Below are 16452 nucleotides of genomic sequence, written 5' to 3' on the forward strand. Positions count from 1 at the left end.
TTTTCTCATAGGGCTAGTAGCCTCCAACCTTTTTTCCCTCAAAGAGACTTATAGCAGGGGACTTGGAAATCAGACCCAGCAACCTTAACTGATGCCTCATAGGGCAAGGAGGTGCAGCTGGCAGTGAGTGAAGTACTCAATAAAAGCAGAAGGTGGTGTTCAGAAAAAGTACGATTCATTCATTCATATCTGTCTGGAGCAACAAGGAAGAAAGTGGGCTATTTATTGGGCAAAGGATTATCTCCACAGTCCTGTGTGAAAAGGAGTGATTTCAGTGCGAGCCTGAGGCAGTGATTCCCTCCTAGTGCTGAAGGAGCTGACAATTCTGCTTACACCTCAGGCAGAGCCAGGCTGAAAGAAGAGGAGAGGGTATGTGCACAAGGGAACATGAAAAGAAAACAACAGATATCGATGCTATTTAACTGTATTGTGAGAAAAATATCCTGTCACCTCACAAGCCCTAGGTAAATATCCAAAACCTCTTTTTATTACAGTAAACAATATGTAGAAAAAGAATTGAGGCAGTGTTCATGAAGAGCTTGCTTTAGGTTGGATATGGGAGGCTCGAGAGATGTTCCTGTGGGATCATTCAGGGTGCACGGTGGCAGGCACAGTCCCACCACCACTGCTGGGACTGAAGCCCCTTCGCAGCAGGCAGCTCCAGTGACCTGACCAGTGCCCTGCATGCCTCCCTACGCACAACACACTCACACAGTCCAACGAGGTTTCCTTACTAGCTCAGCACCAGGTTTCCCCAGACATCTGGATCTTTAAACAGTTTAATCATGGTGCAGTAACACAGAAACAGGAGCCCCACAGAAACAAAGGAAACCCTGGGCTTTCTTACACTTCCAGTCTATGTGCAAGATAGTCTAGAGTCTTCCTGCTGATTCACTGGCTCCTGCTGTGTCTCTGAGTGCCAGTCACCTGGCTGGCACCACTGGTCCCTGTGCCTTCTGTTGTGCAAGGGGTCAACAGCACCAGTTTGTGGCCTCTTGCCTGGTGCTCCTGCTACCCAGGGCACAGCCTGCAGCTTTCAGACTGAGCTACCTGCACTGAATGTACTCCTTAGCAATCCCAGCTGTCATCTTGCTTCACTTTGGTGTGTATTTATCTGACTCTGGCCTGAGATACTCCTTTTTCCGCCGTGTGTGTCCTGTGGTGTTCTTTGAACTAGCATGGGCTGTGGAAATAGGAGATGCAGAGTCACCAACAAAAAATGTTATCAGCCTTCCTATGTCATCAGTGAGTTGTATCACTGTGCTGTCTGAAAGCTCTTGAGAGTGTGTGCTTTTGTGGTACCCAAAGTCCCTGGGGTTTCTCGTACTGGGAAGTGTTATGGCCATTGTGGGAGTTTTGCCTTCATGCACCCCTACACCATGCAGTCAAGAACAGTGATGTCCACTCTCATCAGTATTTTGAACTCTCCAGGCTTTCTCCCAAGTCTGTGGAAAGACTTTTGATCTCTGCAATGGGCTTTACCCAAGGGGCCAATTTAAGTGATAGATGCATATTCCTGTTACTCTGAAATGATGCTTTTCTGCAGGGCTGCCTTTTTTTTTTCTTCCTCTTTTCCTTTTGTTTTAATGATGAAGTTTCCCTTTTACTGAAATAGAAAAGAAAACAACCTCCAATCTTTTAACGACAAGGTGAAACTTGTCTTTTCAGGATGTGAAGTCTCCATATGTATTTGTAGAGTGCAGTGAGGGTTGTGGCTGAGGTGAAAGCCTTTTTAATTTGCTTTTTTTAATATCCAAACACAAATTCAGAAGAAAATTTTCTAAAGGAAACTGACTCAAGACTTGCTAGAAACAAATGAAAAAAATTTGCTCTTTGATTTCTTGGGTTAAGTGTGGTGCTTGGCAAAACCATGGATATGCTCCAGCCCCAACTTCTTTGTGTAGGTAACAAAATGATTCTGTTTTGAGCCCTTTTTCACATCACAGTGATGGACCTGTTAAATTTATTTTCAGGAAAAGACAGTAGGATTATACATGTGCATGAAGGCTGTGAATACTCCCATTGCATTAGGCTTGTAATCTTCCACAGGCAGAACAAGCCTACTCCCTGTAGTAAGGCCAGTTGGTAACTTTCAGGAAGCTTTCATGATGGACAAATGTGTCCACACCAGTTTTTCCTTACTTTAAAACATCTGGTATTTATCAGGGTTCTACTTACCCTTTCTGACTCTTGGAGCTGTGAAATGAAAAAGTAACTTGTATTCTTCTGTGACTGACTTACATGTTTTCATATGGTCTCTGTGCAATCAGACACATCAAAATATGCTTTGACTTGCTCCTACAGTTTGAAAAAATACTGTACTGATGAACTGTGTAGTAAAATCCTGCAGAGAGTGAGCACGAGTTGAGGGGAAGCACACGTGTGTTAAGATGCCAGTGGTTGTATGGACTGCTCAGCACAAGGCAGAGATTAACCTTCACAGTGTTCATGCAGAACAGGTAGTCAATGTTCTTTTGCAGACCTAATGCTAGCATTTCCTCTAACATAAGCATGCCTAGAAAGATGCATACCAGATGATTAAAAAAAATAATAGGCAGCGTGAGTACATGCAGAGAATACCTGCTTTGTTACGGGAGCATGTGTTTCCTGCAGGAGTTACAGCCCCTAGTGAGAGGAGAAACAAGGATTTGTAGAACTGTATGCCTTTTTAAATGTCTGTGAGTGCTTAGTGCTTTCCTGATAGTGTGGGTAGTTGGATTTTTTCTGATAGGTTATTTGGAGGCCTACAGTTTGGAACAGAAGGTGGATGGTAAAACTCCATAAGGCCTTTTATGTGATATTCACAACAATAATTTTACCAAGAGTGTCTCCCTGCTCCATTTCCCAGATGATTAAAAATTCAGCTTCTTATTTTTGCATGCTCTGGAGGCAAAATTTTGAGAGGTCAGGGGTGACTCTGTTGCAGCTCCTTTTCTGTCCTCAGTTCCCTAGCCTTATGGTGAAGTGTTTTTCACTGTAGTTGGTTCTGCCGTAGTGGTTAAAGACAGAAAATGTTTAGCTTAACCCTGAGGCAGCTCCAACTTTGTGCTGGATTAATTAAAAAGTAGTTCTGTGCCTTCTGCAGCAACAGTGTTTGGGAGGAGAATGGAGGAAGGAGTGCTGTGCACTGGGGGCAGGAGGGCTCATCATGCCAGCCAGGATCCCTGCTGTCTGCCAGAGATCCTGGCACTTTAGGGCAGCGTGTATTTTCTCCCAGGTCTGCCACAGCTCCTGGAGCTGAATTTTGCTTGCAATGGTCTGTTTGTAAGGGAGCTGTTCCACTATCCCAGTGGTTTTTTTCTTTTTAGAGTTGTTTCAACAATCCCCTTTTCCATCCTGGGGGGGAGAAGAAAATAGCCCTTTGGAAGAGGGGCTAGGTAGCCAAGTTCCGTGCTTATCCTCCATGTTATGTACTTTGTGCAAGTTAAAAGGCTTGTTCTGCCTTTCATCTTGTGTGCTGTTTTCTGCAGATATTTCCTAACTTCTCCCATGACGTTTTTGCCTGGTTCTTCAGAAGATTGTATGGACTGAAAGAGACTATTGTTTCCACAAGAGTGCAGGCATGTGCACATTGGCTAATCTGGTTGGTACAGGATTTCAGGAGTGGGTGTTGAACTGAGGAACAGGGTTGGGATGTGTGTGCCTAGAATTCTTGTGAACAGCATGCTCTCCTATTCTGTAAATAATATCACATTTCACTTTCTAGGTTTACCATTCATGTTTCTCCAAAAGTTGAACTCCCGTACCATGAGATGTAAACAAGGAAACGGCATACAGGAAGGTTGCAAAAGTTTTGGTTAGCAGGGATTAGAAAGCTGATCTGGTTTTCAGTCCTGCACCTGGATAAGTGTCAGATACTTGATTGTGTGGAGACTCAGAATGTTTGTTTTTCATAAACATCGTATGTTTAGAATGTTGTCTTTCTGGTGTTTTTCTTCCCCAGTTTTGAAGTACAAGATAGGCAAATGAATACATTTTAGCCTGGTGTATAGGAGGAGGCAGACATTGGCAGTCGAGGTGCATTTGCCAGCTCTTGAGAAACTGCAATCTGAACCTTGCATTTGCAGAAAACTCCTTCTGCAAAGCACTTTGGATACAAGACACCAGGCAATATTCGTTGGGGTTTTGTTCCATTTGGATGATATCACCAGGGAGCAAGGAAACCCCCAGTTGTTGTTTTTGTTTACAACCAGCATCTTGTCAAATGAAACCTTGCCACATACTTGTTTCCTCTTTTGGGAACATTACCTAAAAGATGATGGTGCTGGGATAACTCCAGCTTCCTGGTGGTGACCCAGATCTCTGCTGGCAATGAGATCTCTATCTCCACTGGGCACGGAGCGAGAACAGCAGTTGTGTTTTCTGCTGCTGATTCGCGGGCATGTTCCCATGCAGTGTTTCCAGGCTCCTCAGAGCGCCTTGGCTATTGCTGCTGACGTGCCCTTGTCTGGCGGCAAAAGGCGGGATTTCATTCCACCATTTGGTTTCATGTAGGTCTCGTAAGAGGGTCTGAGGCAACTTCAGTGTTGTTAAATACTGCTTTTAGAGTATGAGACAGCATAAAAATCCTTGTAGGTTTGTTTGGTTTTTTTGCAGCAACAACACTGTATAACTGACAATTTGCTGCATCTTGACTTTGATACAGTTTCCTTGCTTGGTCAGGAGTAGTTGCTGCTTGTAAAACACCTCCTTGGAACTAGAGGGTGCAAGCTGGGAAGACTGACACTTGCTGGTAGTTTAAGAATTTATGAGGATTTATTCTGTGGTTTGTTGATGGGATTTGGCTGGCTGAAATGTGTGTTGACGGATGCACAGGAATTCCCAGGTGTTGATAAAAGCACTTGGCAATAGTCAATTGAAGAGGATAGAGAAGAGAGATAGTGAAGTGAGGAGGACTTGAGGGGTAGTCTGGTTTCTTTCCATCTATGGGCTGTCATATTTAACAAAGAGCTGACAGCTTCACCCATAGTCTTGTGTGGTTTTAGCACCGCTAGACCAACCTGCTGTGTTGGCTATCCTTGAAGGGTTTTTCCAATGCTTCTGTTGGATGCAACATGGGTCAGCTTCCTTGCTTCACAGCCACCTCACTGTTTGCCCAAGTAGTGTTTCTGAAACTGCATGTCCTTTTCAGCAGCTCATGGTCACAGTATGGAGTACTGGAAGCAGTCTGTGAAGCTATCTTTTCCTGTCCAAGACTCCTTTTGTGTTAAAGTCCTTGCTGGCATAGCCAAGGATGTTTGAGACATATTTCTGCTGATGGTTTTCTGCTCTGCACTCCCGAGGATTGGATGTAGGGCAGTTTGGAGGGTTCCTCACAGTGGAACTCCCTATTTACAGTCAGTGAATTCATTAGAGCCCTGAATTATTTACCTTAAAGAATTCAAGTCCTGAATTATTTACCTTTAAGGTCTATCTTCCTGTGCTGTGCATTTGGTTGACTGTAGACCTGTGTTCCGTTATATGCTATGAATGTCTAAGGTAGCGTAATATCCAAGGCAGTTTCAGCTATTTACTGTTAATTTTATTTTCATACACAAATACATTGCAACATTACAGCTGATCTTCAGGGTCCCTTCCAACCCAAAGCACTCTATGATTCTCTAAGTTCAGAGTGGTACTCTGATATAAAATGGATTTCTGCAGATCTTGTAAATGCATAGACAGTTTTTGAGTATATCACACTCTTCTCTTCCTGCAAGTTGCCTGCCTACTGCCAGCAGTAGCTGCAAGCCCTGGGCAAACTCCCTATTCAGCATCTTGTTTTTTCCCTGCTGTCCTCTGTTTGGCCCAAATTTTTATTTATGGCACAGTACTCAAATCCTACTGAAGAAGTTTGTAATTTCCTCACGATCTTACTCTGTTTACCAGTGTCAGGCTTCAGGATTTGACAAATGATTTGGGAAGCGCCACTTCTCTTTACAGGAAGAGACTTAAAACAAGAGGACAAAGCATCCTGAGGATCTTACAGCCTTGCTGCTGAGATGTCTCTGTACTGTATAGTACTTTGTGCACTGGAAATAAAGTTCGCTTCTGCTGTGACTGTTCATTACTTTTAGTTGAGAGAAGCCAGGGTTTCAGGTTGGTTAGGAATTCACTGTTAATGGCCACTTGAGGGATACTGAGTTTAAATGACTGGTGTAGTGGTTCACTGGAGCTGCGTGGCAGCTCTCCAAGGCACAGCTCATGTGCCTGGATGCTGAGAGGGTGGCAGGGAGTGTCAGGGTGGCTGCCATCCTTGCTGCCAACAGCTGTTAGAGTTGTCATGCACTCTTATCCTGAAGCCCTGATGCTCAGCTCAGGTATATCCCATGTGCCAAGAGTGATGGCAGCCACAGCAGGCAGCACTCACCTGCCACATTTGCCTCCCTTTTGAGGGATGAGTGCTTGAACTCATCCATGTTCTCTCTTGCAACATACCTGTGGTACACCAAAGATTTTTGCAGGAAGAAAACAAATGGCAGCATCCACTGGCATCATAGAATCTTGAATGTGATTCTTTGGCAGTGCTGCAGCTGCACAGCCACCATGCAGCCCTCCCTGCCTCACCCTAATTCTTGTTCTCTCCCCATCCTACCTCCAATTTTCTGTTCCCATTAAGTGAAATTTCTTGTTTTGACATGTTTTTCCCTGCCGTCCCCTGGCCCAGATCTTGGCTGCTCTGTTTTGAGCATATGTGACTCCAGGCTGCAGGAGAGAGGTCACCTGGATCAGGAGACCCTCCTTGCTTGAGAGTTGGCCCTGCCCTGTGGTTGGCAGCAGATGCCAGAGGCAAAGGTCGCCTCTCTTCTCCTCTGCCCTGGACTAGACTGTGTTCTTTGCTTTATGTGGCATCAGGCTAAAACCAGGTTTAAACTCTGTTCCAGAGATTGCCAGAATTTGGTCTTTCCAGCCACTTTTTTGGGAATGTCTCAATCAGACATGACCATGACCAAAATCTTGCAACAAAACTTTCTGTCAGTCATCCATGTCAACAATGGACAGAGTGTGCCAAATGCCTGAGCCCTGAAACGCAGGAAGGCTATCGCAGCCATATTCCCCACCCTGTGCTGTGTGTCTGGCTTTCATTGTGTATGCCCTTGTGAAAGTAGGCAAGGGATCATGTGCACGTGGTTGAGTTGCATCTCTTTAAGTGAAGGGGTTTGTTTTGTTTGCTTTCAAAGAAAGCAGTGAAATACTGACACTAATGGCATTTCCAGTACTGAAAATCCAGTTTCCTTTACTTATGATGTGTCTTCTGGCTATTCAGGGAGGTTGGGAGTGGGGGGTTGAGGTTGTGTCTTCAGTTGGATTTCTACTGTATAGGCTTTTTTCTTCCTTATTTAAATGTAGAAATGTCTTCTATGAAGTGTATTGGCAGGAGAATTTGACACTAAAGCTTAAAGCTACTAATATGGAAAGCAAAGAGTAAACACAGACACTAAAAGACCCTTCTGAGAATTTTAAGTGGAATCACTACTTAAATAATGTTGTAGGTACAGAGTACGGGGAAACTTTATGATTAAGTAATCTACCATCAATGCAATTTTGCGAGTATTATTTTTACATCACTGCTGTGGTTATTAGTGGTGTGTATTTGCTGTTGATACTGAAAGAAATTTAATTAGCTTTCTCTCCCTCCGTATTTCTGCTTTTGGTGGCACTGTCTGCTTGGCATTGGTCCTGGTGCTGCCAGGCAGGATGCCCTGGGAGGAGGGCAGAGGATGTGGGCATAGGAGAGCTGTGTTCTCCTGTGTAGCTCTACAAGTGATGGGCTGTGGTATCTCATCTGCCTTTTCAAACTGGCATCTGTTGCTTCTATTTGATCAATGAGTGATTTTGGGGAAGCACTTTTTCTTGTTTAATGTTTTTATGAGATGAGGCAGAAAACAAAAGACCTGAATATCTACTGTGAAACTGCTGTAATGCAAATAATAGATAATGGCTTCCAGTTAATCAGTTTTCTCTTTTGTGTTGTTTTTCACACAGAGCAATGAGGCAAGAGAGAAGTTTTTAAAAACAGAAAAATGTGATTGCATAAACATCGTTGTTGGCAGGAGGACTTGGTGGATTCAGGTAATAATGTGACACCATATTTTATTCTGCTTTAAAAACTGGCTGGGTTTCAGGCTGCCGGTGGCCCTTTGTCAGAGGCCGAGGAGTAGAGGAAGGTGACAAGGTATAACAAGACCCAGTAGCTGGCTGTTAATTCATTCAGACCAGATGAGAGGGTGTGGGTGTTCCCACAGCGCTGGTGGTTGGTGAATAGGGGAGTGATGCTGGGGCTGCAGTAGCTTCCTTCTTTATGTCAGGCTGGTGAATCTGAGACTGGTTTTTTTTGTTTTGTTGGGGTTTTTTTCATGGGTTTGTTTTTAAGCCTAGGAGATTCTCTCCTTCAACCCCTTACAGCTGCGTCGATGTAGGTGGGGAAGCTCCATGCCTGTTTCATGCAAGAAGGTCAGATGATTAGCTGTCCCTTCAGACTGCAGAACTCTGAATCTATGAATATTTCCCTTGAATTCCCCCTCTAAAAGGATTTCTGGATCAGAGCAGATCATTATCTGCTGAAAGACCCAGACACAGACCTTTAGAGAACTACTGCTGGTTGTTTTCTGTGTGAATGAAGACAATTTCTCATTGCATGGTTGTAGGAAACCTGGTGCGTGATGTTTGAGCATACCACTAATGTTTGCAACATATTATCTTAAAATAATGGACTTTAACATATTTACATCCTCTTTTGTAGGAAAAGTAAATTGCTAGCTAAAATGCTTCTCTTATGGTTTAAATCATTTTATTTATTTCCCTCACTGAAGGGGAGTGCAAAATGAAGGCAGGGGGAGTTTACAGTGCTAATTGCACTCCACATTTGTAATTGGGAGCAGATCCTATCCTCAAGCTTCTTAGGCAATCCTAGTGAAGTCATCAGGCTTTTCACAAGCATATGGTTTTCCCCACGCCTGTTTGATTCTAGGATAAGGGCCTACAGTGTGCTTTTTCGTTCACTGATTTCTCATATGGAGCAAGTTTGAAAAATATGCATCTTTTCCAACACAGACTCTTGGTTTCCAGCAACGGTTGAAGAGGTTCTGCAGTATTTTACTGAGACACAGATCAGTGAAGCTCATTGCCTTAGACTGAGCTGTTTCTAACTGGCAAGCGCATTTTCTTCATTAGGTGCAAGGTGGAGAAAAAAGCAGTTGTGGCTTTGCATTGCTGTAGTCATGACCAAAAAGGATATGAGGGGGTGTGGATTTGATATTTCCTAAAGCCAGCTTCTTTTTAGTATTAAATTGCATACTCCAGGAAGCTAGTTGCTGTATCAACATTGGTATAATGACACATTATTAAAAAAATCAATATCCAGTCATAGAAACAAGTCTTGGTGTAAGCAGTCGGGTGCTTACAGCTGTGCTTTGTATGTATTTGCAAATGTAATGGGCTTTTTTTTTCCCTCGTAGCACTGGTAACTTGGATAAACACTGTATGTGTGAGTCATTGCAGAGTATAAACTTATTTTAAAGGAGCAAGTGTTGGATTTGCTGAATATCCTATTGCTTGCATCCCTGAATACTTACTTGTAATGGGTCATGATTAATCTTAAATTGGCCAACCTGAGGGGAAAATTACTGCTGATGTCCCATAGGTACTTCAGAAACAAACGGAATGATGGAAGTGCTTTAAAAACATAAATAGTAATTAGAATTCACAAAATCGTAAAGCAAACATATGGTACAAGGCCTTCTAAAATATAACACTTGAAAGCTTTTTTTATCATTTCAGAAAGAGCTTGTTTAGTTATCACAGGAAAAGTAAATATTTTCATTCCTTTTTCTTCAGCGCACTCTCATTCCATTCCTCTTTCTCCTTTTCTTTTTTTACTTCTTTTTTTTTCTCCCCAGAGCCTTCTTATTTTGGTGGGACAGGGGACCAACACCTAATGTGCATAGAAAGCCCTACATGAGAGCAGGAGATAACACTGCTAATGGTCCTCCTGTTGTTAGGTACATTCCTGAGGTCCTTTTGCAGTGTCGGCATGGAGTTGATGTAATCCAAACTGAACATTCCCTGTGCGCATGTGTGCGTGAGCAAGATGTGATGGGCACTGCAGCAGCTCCTGGACCACTCAAGAACACACTTATTTTTTAATGTGATACCCCAGACATTGGTGATGAGGGATGCAGTCCGTCTGTGTACACATGGGCAGCTCACGGAGGGCAGAACAACGCAGCATCCCTGCTCTTCTGGTGAACCTGTGGTGGGGTGGCTGTGGTCTCCACCGCCTCGAGCCATCAGTGGGACAGGGAGGCAAAGTTGCCACTGGAAAGGCACGAAGGAGGAAGATGGGGAGCAGAGGAGTGGGGAGCCGGCTGGGGATCGGGGGCCAGGGAGGAAGACACAGCTCCAGAGGGAAATACTCTGTGCTTTGCAGTTGCTTGTGTGGATAGAAACCAGATGGTGCGCTGGAACACCCGCTCGCTTGGGCGGCGGCGGAGCCAAACATATGGTTAATGGTTAGGAGAAAGAGCTTTTCGAGCCAGGGCTTTGCTGACTGCCTCGCATTACAGATTGTTGCAGTGTGTCATTACATTGCCAAGCTAAGTGCTTAATACCCGCTGCGGGCGCTGGGCAGGCATTTGCAGGAAGGATGCAGAGGCTCCCCGGTCAGGATGGGAAGCTGACATCACGTACGGCCCCCTGCCACACCCCCCCACGCCCCCTTTCCCCTCTGGAAACCCTGTAAATCTCCCCATTTACAAGCCCAAATCGTACAGCAGGCAGTTTTCCTGCTCTGAGTGTCTTTAAACCATTTATTTCCAACAGGGTATAGTTGGTTTTGCCTTTTCTTGAGCCTTTTTTTTGGGGTCCTCAAGCAGCTGAATTCACTGAGGCTTGCAGCACCACGCTTACATGTCCGGCATCCGAAGTTCCTGCTCTGGGATCTTTGGGCGACACCAGACCCCATGTTATCTAAGGAACTGCTGAGCTCATTCATCTCCTTTTCACGGCCCGCTTCCTTTTATTTTTAGCCAAATCCGTCAGGCCTGACAGGCGGGTAATTTGAGCCAGAGAAAGGGCAAAGCTCCAGGTCCTTTCCACAAAGCAATTCTTCTCCTCCCTCCTGGGAAGGCTCCAAACTTGGCCTGCTCCAGGCAGATGGATTTGTTGAGTCATGTGAGATCATTTACACAAAAACACAGCGAGGCAGTGAAAAGGAAAAAAAAAAAGGGAAAGAAAAAAGAGAAAAAGGTGGGGGGGAAGGGGTGGGAGAGCGTGCACTGCCGGGGCTGCTGCGAGCGTAGGAAATGTGCTGCGAGGCAGCTAGACAGAGGAATGCAGCAGATTCATTCTTGTATAAGGTAATGTCTCGTTTACAGTACAGGGTGGAGCCAGCACGGAGGAGAAATCTCTCGAAAACAGATTACTCATTTAAAACAAAAATCCTCCTTAAAATAAATAATAATAATAAAAAATAATAATAGTAAAAAAACCAAAACAACAACGCAACCAGCAAGCAAGCGGCGCACACGGGCGCGCAACAAAGGCGGCGTTGTTGACAGCACTGGATTACAGTAGCGGTAAACTCCGGGCTGGGAGGTTGCTGGAAAATGAGTTTGCTCCGTGATGCAACTGGAGTTTGCTTTGTCTGGCTGCCAGTGCAAGTGGTGCGGGGGAGACCAGGAGCCCAGCGGCAGCAGGGCGAGCTTCCCTCCATCCAGGGATGGTTTCGGACAGTGGGGAGGGATGGAGGGAATGGTTAACAATCCTGGGCGGACAGACTGGGGGGGCATCATTAACAGTGAAAACGAGGGGAGATATGCATGGAGGGGGTGGGAGAGAACCTCTTCTTGCTTTGGTTTTGAGCTGGTTGTGCATCATCTTCACTGCATCAAGGAGTAAATTGCGTTTGTTCAGTTGAATGTGAATTTTGTTTTCATTTGCAACCTGAGCTAACCTCAGCATGTTGGGTTTTGGTTTTTTAAGTGGGTGGTAAGAGAGAACATGAAACTTGGAGCTTTTCAGATCTTGTTACATCCTAGAGAATTAGGTTGGGTTAATTTATGCAGTGTTCTAACAAGATGCGTTCAAACCTTTAAATAGACTGTATTTAAGTATTGTTAATATAACTCCCAGTTACTCCGGTTTTCTTAGCAAGGCAGTATCTGAATGTTACTGTTTTGTCCCAGTGGTGATTAAAAATAAAGAATAAAAGTAGAAACTGGAACTGGAAATTGCTGGGAAACATGCAATAAAACAAGTCCAATGCAAAGTATTTCCTAAAATTCTCAGCAACTGTTGAGGAACTTGGGGGAGCATGTAAACAAGGGTTTGTATTTTACCATGACCCTCTCCCCTGCTGAGTAGTATCTTCTGCATTGCTGTCTCCACAGCAATGTCTGTTGAGGTGCTTTCCTCTGGGGAGGGTTTGTCTGGAGCCTGCCTCCCTCTAACCTTGACCTTGTCTTTCCCTTTTTCTCCTCCTACTTCTTTTTTTACACTTTTGTCTGAAAGATGGCTGGCTTTCCCAGCCTGCTTGCCCTGCTGGGCTGCGCCACTGAGCACAGCACGTTCGGTGTGGGGAGAGCCTTCCCTTCTCGCGCTTACAGGTTTTCGCACTTGGTGGAAACCTTTTGTGTTTTCTGTCTCTTGATGAGGCTGCCTCATTACTTATGTACAAGGAGTACTTGGCAACACCCCAAGTCCCAGCTGGGGTCCTGCACTGCACAAACCTGCCATGGGTCCCTGCCCACCAGCTGATGTCTGGTGTGAGGATCTGCAGAGGGATAGAAGTGTAAAAATAAGGAGTACAGCCAGGCTTGGGACCTAGATGGTGCAAGAAGCTGTGGCCATAGCACAGCAGCCTTTAATGGGGAGTGGCTGTAGGTTGCTCCCAGATCCTCGGAAAGGTCCTGGAGAAGGACAGCATTGTTATTTATTCTGTTTGCATAGTTACTGTAACTTTCTTTCCCTTCTTCCCCAAAAACCTAATCATCCTACATTTTCTGTTGCTGTGAGCAACATTTCCTGTTGTTACCCAGAGCTGCAATTCCAGTTAAATTCTCACTTTGTAAAGCTAATCTCCCAGCAGTGGGTGTGGGATTTCCAAAAGAAAAAGCATTTGTGAAGAGCCAGTTTTTAAGATTTTTGTCTTAGTGGACAATTCTGCAAAACTCCTATTTAACTATTCACATTCATTGTAGGTTGAAAGCTCTAGCTTCGTCTCTATTTATGGCACTTAGAAGACTTGTAGGTTTTTCATTCCCCTACAGAGTGCCCCACTCCTCAACGTCTCCTTTTTCCGCTTCAAAGATGCCACATGTGTTGCTTTTTGCGTCTTTACGTCAGACAACCAGCCCGACTAGGCAGGTTTCGGGAACTGTTCATGACCTGTCTATCGGGAAAATCAGCCTTACTCTTCCTTCCCCCTCTTTCACAGCCGCTCAACTTCCTCTCCTTCTTCTAAAAGTGTGCTGATGCTATCAGTCCCCTAATTCTTTTATCTCACTTCTCCTATCGTTTCCATTCTTCTGTCTGTCTCATGATTAGACTAGAAATTTCTCTGCCGCTGCTGGCCTCTTCCCTCCTCGCACGTACTGTGGCGCTGCCTCCTTTGGGATCTGAGGAGGGATAAGTATGGAGTTCATGCATGTTGAATCATGTCCTGTGTTTGGCATTAGTTTGCACAGGTAGAGGACATTGTCCGTGGCAATTTTTCTTTCATTTAGTAGCTTTAAACTACTAATTCTCTCCATCCTAGTTTGGAGGATGAGCAGGAGGTCCCCACCAAGGCTTGGTAAGGGAGGCACTGAGAATCTTCTGCTGAGGTTGCTTAACCTTCTTATGTTGTGCCAAGGAGAGATGCTCTGGGAAATAACCTCAAAATAAATAAATCCCTAGCCTGCCTTCCTCCTAACAGAAAATTATAGAAGTTATAGTGTAGTGGTGGCAATTTCCTCTTTGTCATGTGTTCATCTGGAGGGCATTTCAGGGGGAGAGGCAAGATTTGTTCTAAACAGATTAATCTAAATTTCTGTGGAGCTTTAAATCTGTGTAAATTTTCTCATCCAGCAATGAATTGGTGCAGCAGTGAAGTACAGGACTGTTTGTAATGTATTCAAAACCTAGCTGTTTTCTGGATGCGGCCAAATCCTATTTACTGTGATTTCCCTGCTTCCTTTTTCCTCCTGTCAAGCCTTCTGGATAGCGGCTTTTCTTAACAGCTTGTTTGTAGAAACTGCTCCGAAAATCTCCCAGTGGCTTCACTCTTCTCAAAGCAAGGGAAACTCTGGGAGCAGCTTGTTATCTGCTTATCATCCAACTTCCATTTCTGTTAGAGAGTCTCTGTCAGCCATAGACCAAACAAGCTTAAATCTCTTAGCCTTCCATGTGGTCGAGCACAGCAGAGGTAAAAGTTCTTTTGGAGATTAAACTTTGCAGGTTGGTTAAGGGATGCATCAATCCAGACATTACTTTGTGTATAAAATTGCCATCTTGAATTCCCTTGGAGCATCCTTAGGGAACCTTGAGAGTTGTCTGAAAGATGTTAATGAGGATGTCCAAGCCCCTTCTCCCACTGCCTTTGCAGTAGCAAGTTTTCAAGTCTGTGTTAAAAAATACCAAGTTGTTTTAAGGCTCTATTCATTTAGTTAGCTTTTCACTGATAGTTCCTGTAGCATTACTAACCGCTAATGTGATCCTTTCGTTTTTTGCCTTGATTTTGTTATAAATTAAATTGGTGTCAGCAAAAGCCGCTTCTGATCAGATACTGTAGAAATATTTTTTTTTAACCTCTTTGCAGCCTTTGTATGATTAATTGGAACATACTATTGCTTCTTGATAAGTTCATTCATGTTTAATAGCTATTTGTGAGCCATATTTGGCTTTTAAGTGGATGTATCACAGCTCTTGAAGAATTTTGGTGGCTAAATAGCTGGGATTAGACACTCCAGTTGCTCTTGCCAATTGTTTTCCTGTGCTCATACTGAACTCTGTCTGTTACAAAAATATTTTTAGTTATAACCTTGTCAGATTTGTTTAAGGAAAAGAGATGTCCTCATTTTTCAGAGAAGTTTATCTGGGAGTGAGTGGAATTATATTGATGGTTTTTTCTCACTTGATCAAATTCTAAGTGCTAAGATGAAAGGCCCACTATTACTTGCAAAAGTAAGACTTGCTTTTGCAGGAGTGGAGTAATTTATCTTCTGTATCTGCTTCGCTAATTGCAGCCTGTAAAGACCCTAAAGAGTCCCGCTAGTCAACAATTTCCTTACTGCAACCAGTGAAAAATCAGATTTAAAATGCACTTAACTGGTGCTCCATTCCGCATTTAATACGTCTTGATTACTGTGGTCACAGCATAAATAAATATATTTGATTGCTTACTGGATCATGCAAATGTTGGATGCCTTCCTCCTTCATGAGAACACTCCTTGTATCAAAGACAGCTGCTGTCATAGAGCCCCAAGCTGTTGATTAGGTAAAAGGGAATGCCATATATAGGAAAATAAACCAGCACCCACAAGGTATCTTCTTAGTAGAAGCTAATGAGATTATGTTAGAAAATTCAGCTTGTTGTTTTCTATTTGAATACTTTTTCAAAATTAATAATAAAATACTGGAAAATGAACTTGTCATGCTTTCTGGGCGAACGGCATAAGTAATTAACATGGGATGTCTGTCTATTTGGTTTTGGGTTGATTGCTAATTGGCTTCCACATAGTACCGTGAATAGGTTTGAAGCCCCTGTGGTGGGCTTGGACTAGTCTGGACCAGCTCAGACTTGTTGCTGCCCTTCTCCATGGTGTTCACTGTGGTTAATGGTGTCCAGAGAGATGGCAGAACCCAGATAATTATGATTAAAGAATTCTTCTCCTGGGATGCACCACTTGGACACAAGCATCAGTGAAGCCCTTTTTGCAGTCGGTGATGTTGTAGGCAGTGGGACCACATAGGGAGGACGTCATGGGTAGCACTGCACTGCTGAGGGTACGGGTGGCACAGCCAGGCCTGCTCAGCTGGCACGGTGTGAACGAGAGGTTAAAAGGACAAGGGTAAACCACGGTCTGAAACAGACTCTTGCCTCTGTCAGGTCTGTTCTTGGGTGACACTCATTTGGTTTCGCAGCTCAAGTGTAGCAAGAGTTTCGCCCCAGCCCACAGGCTGACAATCACACGCCCAATGGGAAGTTATTTTTCTGCTGGGTTTTGCCCCCTATGAGTGTTGTCATTGGACGTAACCAGTTAAGGTGCAGAGGGGTATCATAGCCTGTTCACCATTTAGAATAAATCTTCTGTGATTAATTCTCCATGGGGCAAAGGGGGAGAGGATTTCATGCCCTAAACTCTGGAAAATTTTTAGTATTTAATGCTAATTTTAACCCTGAAAGATCAGTGAGTTAAGTAGAGCTCAAAGTGCTGCAGTTAGCCTTCGTGAGGAAACGCTGGATAGTATTGCTGAAGGAGTGGTGGCAACAGG

The 16452-nt window shown here is 44.1% G+C and overlaps 1 protein-coding gene across 2 annotated transcripts in view; it reads left to right on the top strand.

Moving 5' to 3' along the window:
• BACH2 (BTB domain and CNC homolog 2) overlaps positions 1 to 16452 on the top strand; it is a 183946-nt gene that overhangs the window by 35628 nt on the left and 131866 nt on the right. For both annotated transcript variants that reach the window (XM_082302287.1, XM_082302286.1), the window contains exon 2: positions 7966 to 8052. The gene's annotated coding sequence lies outside the window, so the exon portion shown is untranslated. The remainder of the gene's footprint in view (positions 1 to 7965; positions 8053 to 16452) is intronic.

This window comes from Coloeus monedula, assembly GCF_965178545.1.
Source record: "Coloeus monedula genome assembly, chromosome: 2".
NCBI classification, from domain to species: Eukaryota; Metazoa; Chordata; class Aves; order Passeriformes; family Corvidae; genus Coloeus; species Coloeus monedula.